Genomic DNA, 6,000 nt, shown 5'->3' on the forward strand with positions numbered 1-6,000 from the left:
CAGGAGGACCCTCAGACTGCAAAAATACAGCCAAAATGCAGACACACCAGCGTGGTGGACACACAGATGCTTCCTCAGTTGATGCAATCAACAAATTTGTGATAACACACACACGTGATACAGAATAAGTGTCTGTTCAGGCCCGAAGGACTGATGATGGAATATTATTCAGGAAGTCCAGTTTGAGGAACAGAATCACGAGTCTGCAGGTTTAGCAGACGCAGAACTGCAGCAGTAAGAGGTGAACAGCAGAAATATGGCGTTCATATTGCAAAGTAATCGACCTTAAATCGCTTGAACACATTTGATTGGCCGATACTGCACCTTGATGGATGACGTCACGTTGTGTTTTTTGCGGGAGCCCTGCCCCCACTGCACTTGCCTCCATTCAGATCTTTCAGTGCCTCGGTTGTTTCTCGCAGTGTTGTTGTCAGCCTGAACTCTATGACATAATCCTAATGACATCACTGGTGTTATCTTCTTATCATTACATCATGGCTCAGCTCTGATGTCCTGACAGGATCTAAAACAGGAGTTTACCAAATAAAACCAGTGTCTCATCAGTCAACTGTTAAAAATACACCACATTAATTTCGTATGAATAATATTTGAGTTTCCAGCCGACAAACTGTCGACAGTTTCCAAGGTTACAACAGATTGTTCACAGTTTTCTCTCCAGCCTGAAGAACACAGCTCCACAGGGTGACAATAATACGCTTTAATATTGTTGATCTATGTGCAGCTGCAACACAAATGCATTTAATATCCAAGAAATCACGTCCAAGAGAAAACAAGTTAATATTTCAATTGCTTAGAGGGAAGTTTAGAATGGATACTGAGAGCCCATGAAAATAAACATGTTCACCTTTGTGTCAAAGGATCATATCTGTCATATTTTAAATTTCTGATTAATTCTTCCAGGATTTGTCATTTCATTATTTTTATTAGAATGCTTTTAGTATTTTTTAAATCAAATATTAACCCTTTACATGCCAGTTGGTGTCATATACCACTGATTTACATTTGTTTAAAACAAAACATATCAAGTTTTTTGAAGAAAATAACAGGTCATGAGTTTATTCTATTATTATTATCCCAGTCTGACAAAGCTCAATCATAACCCACAACACTGATTTTGGTGCATCTTATTTATTTGTTTATTTATTCTGAGTGCAATGTCAGATTTTAAAGTCTTTTAAATTCCTCCTATGACAAAAATACGTAATGCCACCCTCCCCCTGGTAAGATTATGACTTTTTTGATCAGTTCCTCCAGGGTTTTTGTTTCATTCTTTTTATTAAAATGTTTTTCAGATCATGATTGAATCAAATATTAACCCTTTACATGCCAGTTTGTGTCATATACTACTGATTTGCATTTGTTAAAACAACTCAAATGACCAAACAATAGTCAAAAAGTTCACAAAGGTTAAATAATCATACTATGCAAACATGACCAACAGTAGATCATTAGATATTAACTTGCTCTCTCAATCATCACTTGTGACCCACCTGAAGTGTGTGGTGTATGTCTTTATCTGCAGGGCCTGGATTTTCTTCTTATTTCCTGTGTTAGGGACGTTTATAGGTGTGTACCTCCACAGTGCTCAGGTGAGGTCAGGGCTTTATAAAAGGGTAGGAACCAGATGCCAAACTGTATGCAGCAGGCATCCAAGAGACAAAAAGGCACATGTAATGAGGTGAAATACAAAACAAGAGTGACATTGACTTTTACTTTCACTTTTGCTGGTGAGCAAGTTCACAAACAGTAACATAAATCCTGCGCAGTAAAGATTTAAGCTGGCATTGATTTGTGTTATCGACATGAAATATAAGGATAATTTTCAATAGATATTTGTCACAATATTGAAAATTATACAAATTTGAAATAAACAAAATAATAATAATAAAAAAAATGTCTTCTATTGAGACGCCAGCCGAGCTACACACCACTGTTCAAGACCAACAAACAGCAACACCAGCTGTGTTTCAGGAAGTCATCGCTGTGTCTTCCAGCGGCTGTTTTAGCCACCAGACATGGTTGTTTCTTAGCAAGGAAACAAGATGGCTCTCGGCATTGCTGCTGTCTGTCTAAACACGGTGCAAACAATCTAAAGATTTTGAAAGAATTTTAAAATCAATTTAACAAAGGAGCATGTGAGCAGCTTAAAGCCTTTATTTCTCTCTGGGAGAAAAAAGAAATGAAAAATGTCACAAGCATGAAAGAAAGACAGAAACAGGCTGTGCAAACAGTCCACATGAGGAAAATCAACCTGAAGCTACGGGGCCATCTTGGGTCTCTCTGAAATAATGACAGAAATAAGAGAATTCTGTATGCAAACTGCGGGGAAGCATTGAAGAAGGAAATAATTGAATTAAGAGAAGACATTGGAGAATTAAAATATGTGGAACAAAAACTATAAAAATCACTCAGTACGTTTACATGACATCAGAGAAATAATAATTTATTGTGTTAGTTCGACTAAAACCAGTCTTTTAAAATCCCTGTAAACATGTCAGTGTGAGTGAAATGGTCCTGCAGTGAATGTGTCACAGTGGGACTAACACACCCAGATCATGTGACTCCTGCATGTATACAGTCAATCAGACCCAAACTGGCCGAGGCGCTCTGAGCATGCTCCACAGTTTCCGCCCCGGGCTTTGACCCGGAAGTCCAATAGCATTAAATGTGTAAGAGAAGAAGAAGCCGGTAACAACATGGAGAAATCTACATCCAGAGCCGTGACTTTTTGGACGGACCAAATGTACAGAGCTGTAAAGTTGTCCACCATGGTAGCAGTTAGCTGCTAGCTAACCGTAGCTAACTTGTTTGTCCATTGTTTGGTCTGTGACGTAATAGGTCAACAGGAAAAAGGTCCAATACTAACAAGCTGAAAGGGGGCATATCTCCACCTATCGTAGAGGAGTCGCACATACTTGGCTCAATAAATGGATTCCCCTCCTGTGCTTGTATACTGGGACAAGGACAGTAGGCCAGTTAGATGTCCTCGTCCAGCTGGAACTGGAGCTCCACTTCACTGGGACTGGAGACGGACTGACTGATTTGATTAACATTTTTTCTTTAGAATAATAACATGACATTTGGCTGAGGATCACACCTGATTTTATTATGAGCAAATATATTATTATATATTATTTGATAGTAACACTTTATTTTAACACCCCTATTATCCATAAACCTTAACAAATGGACCATAAATTAGTCTTGTAATAAATAATAATAATAAACTTTATTTGTGTAGCAACACAGTTACAAATTGCTTTATGAGACAAATAAAATAGTATATACCATCAAGATAAAAACAGCAATTAAAACATTTAACACAGGCTGAGACCAGATAAATCAGAGTGTGGAGTAGAAATAAATAAATAATAAAATTGATAAAAATAAATTACAGATTTAGTGTAAAAAAGCCTTCCTGTAAAAATATGTTTTGAGGAGTGTTTTAAACGAAGACACTGAGTTCTCCAAGTTTTAAGTGTTAATTAGATTCATGTAATTGTAAAAGTAAGTCGTAATTGTATGAAATGTGTCTTAAGCTGAGGAGCTATAATTAAACATTACTCATTCCTAAATACTTCAAAGTGTCCTCATAACTACATTATAGTGTGTGTTCTGTCTGCTGATAGGTTCATGTTTCTAGTCATGTGACCCAGCTGATAAACTCTGAGGCCCAGACGTTAAAGTTGAGCTCAGTCACTGTGGCTTCATGTCAGCGCTTTAATCCCAGAACATGTTCTTAAATTTATCTCAGAGAAGTGAATTATAAAGATTCGTATCAGTTTCCTTAAAGTCTCTGTGGTCTGCACAGAATCGAAGGCCGAGCCGCGCAGCTTCAACTGTGCCTTGTTTTAATCCTGCTTTTACATAATGGATACAAGACATGCTTGACTGGCCCTGAGTGCCCGACTGCAGCTGCACTGCGCTCTGTAATCCAGGCATCTGGGTCAGAACGAGCTGCTGTCTCCATCCTGTGTCACTGTAAACCCCCAATTCACATCACAAACAATCAGGCCTTTAATGCAGCACAGACTGAAAGGGTTATTAAGTCATGTGACCATAAATGTCTTGTTTGTCAGTTGCAGAGTTTCTAAAAATAAATAATAAAGAGTCCAGACAGATTGTTGGAGCTAATAATCAGCTTCAGTTTCTCCCCTCTCACCCCCTCTCATCAACCGTATGGCCAATTAGTACGTAGCCTAGCGTTCCCCAGTTTACAGCCCTCGCTAGTGCAGTCGTTCTCCCCGTTTCCACTTCTCATCATCTCACGTAGAAACAGGAAGCAGCCGCACACACAGTCAGGTGCGTCCGCAGAGGTAAACGGCACATTTATCAACGGGGAAACACAGAGTGAGTATCTCCTTCATCTCTTTGAGTAGCTGGACAGTGTAGTGTTGGTAGTGTAATGTTAGCCGTGTGGTTAGTTTAGAGGAAATGTAGAGCAGTGAAGTATGTGAGTTTGCGTTTAAAATGTAATTTCTTCCATAAATTAAACAGGAATTGACTTTTTTAAAATTATAATTTCGGGGCGTCGGTGGCTTGGTGGTGGAGCGGGCGCCACATGTGCAGGGCTGTTGCCGTAGCGGCACAGGTTTGACTCCGGCCCGTGGCCCTTTGCTGCGTGTCGCTCCCTCTCTCTCTCTCCCCCCCTTCACGCTTGTCTGTCCTGTCCATTAAAGGCTAAAAAGCCCCAAAAAATATCTAAAAAAAAATAAAAACTTATAATTTAACCAGCTGAGATCGGCCATCTCTGTGACAAGGGAGACCTGGCCCAGACAGCAGCACACAGAAAGTTACAGCCAAACAACAACACAATAAAAGATATTCAGTAACATGTAGAAATATTACAACACCTTCGCACAATGACAAGAACCAACCGACTCATTCATCCTTGTACTTAGGAGAGCTTTAAAACCAGGCAGAGACCAAGTGAGAGGAGCAGAGCGTATAAAAGCTTTCCTTCCCAGCTCCAACTGTGTTGAGATCTCAGACTGTAGCTACAGTCACATCTCTGTTCAATAAAGCACTAATGCACAAAGAGAGTTTACTCAGTGTGGCTTTATGAATGAACAAACACCAGTGACTGAGCCTACCAAAGGTCAAAGATGGCCGACCAGCCCTGGAATAAAGCGTCCAGTGATGACTGAGAGCTTCATGACTTACAACTGGATCTTGTAACTTTCAGAGTAATAAGGAGTTCCCCAGAGAAAGCGTTACGCTACAATCAATATCTGTAAAATAACAATATGACGATGTATAAGGTGTCACTTGTAGGGATGAACCTACAGAACATGATCAGCTGAATCTGCAGCTTTTCGTCTTTATGGAGCTTCATGTTGAGTTTCAGCTCATTGTTTATGTGTCCAGTCCACAACTTAATGTCCTGATTCACTCTTAGCGCTCTTATAGTGTCGTTTCAAGACAAGACGCCCCAAAAAGCTGCTGCACGCCACCTGCTCAGCAGCAAACACACACAGTTAGAGACTAGCTGCTGAACGTGGTGTTGGTGCAAGTGTTTAGCAGCTAGAAAGAGAGATGGTGTTTCTCAAAGTCAAGGATCCTTCCTTGATAGGATGTGTCCTTCCAAGGAGACTATGGAGACAGGCCGGGCTGTATGAGACTAGTTTATCTCATCGATGGGGGTTTAAAAAATGGCAACACACAGATAGCAGAAGAGAAGAAGAATTGTGTTTGAAATCAGCAGCCGATGGCGAGCTTATACGCACGTCTACATCCTGTAAGTCAGACCGCCTCAACGGTGAAAGCTGTTTACAAAAAAATGTGGAGGTAGAACTTGTGATAACTGATCATTGTTTTCAGTTCCAGACTAAGCAACATTAGCTTGTTGCTCCACAAAAAACATCCTCATCCAAACATATGCAGCAAGTGTCTTGACCTACTGTCATATTTTAACATCTTACTATGTAATGAGGAAAACTCTGTGTGTGTGTGTGTGTGTGTGTGTGTGTGTGTGTGTGT

At 40.0% G+C, this 6,000-nt stretch overlaps 1 protein-coding gene across 25 annotated transcripts in view; it reads left to right on the top strand.

The window, feature by feature from the left end:
• The window catches only part of mapta (microtubule-associated protein tau a), a 52,980-nt gene that overhangs the window by 19,297 nt on the left and 27,683 nt on the right, over nt 1-6,000 (top strand). The gene's annotated exons all lie outside the window — the stretch shown is intronic.

Source organism: Epinephelus moara, chromosome 13, assembly GCF_006386435.1.
Source record: "Epinephelus moara isolate mb chromosome 13, YSFRI_EMoa_1.0, whole genome shotgun sequence".
Classification (NCBI taxonomy): Eukaryota; Metazoa; Chordata; class Actinopteri; order Perciformes; family Serranidae; genus Epinephelus; species Epinephelus moara.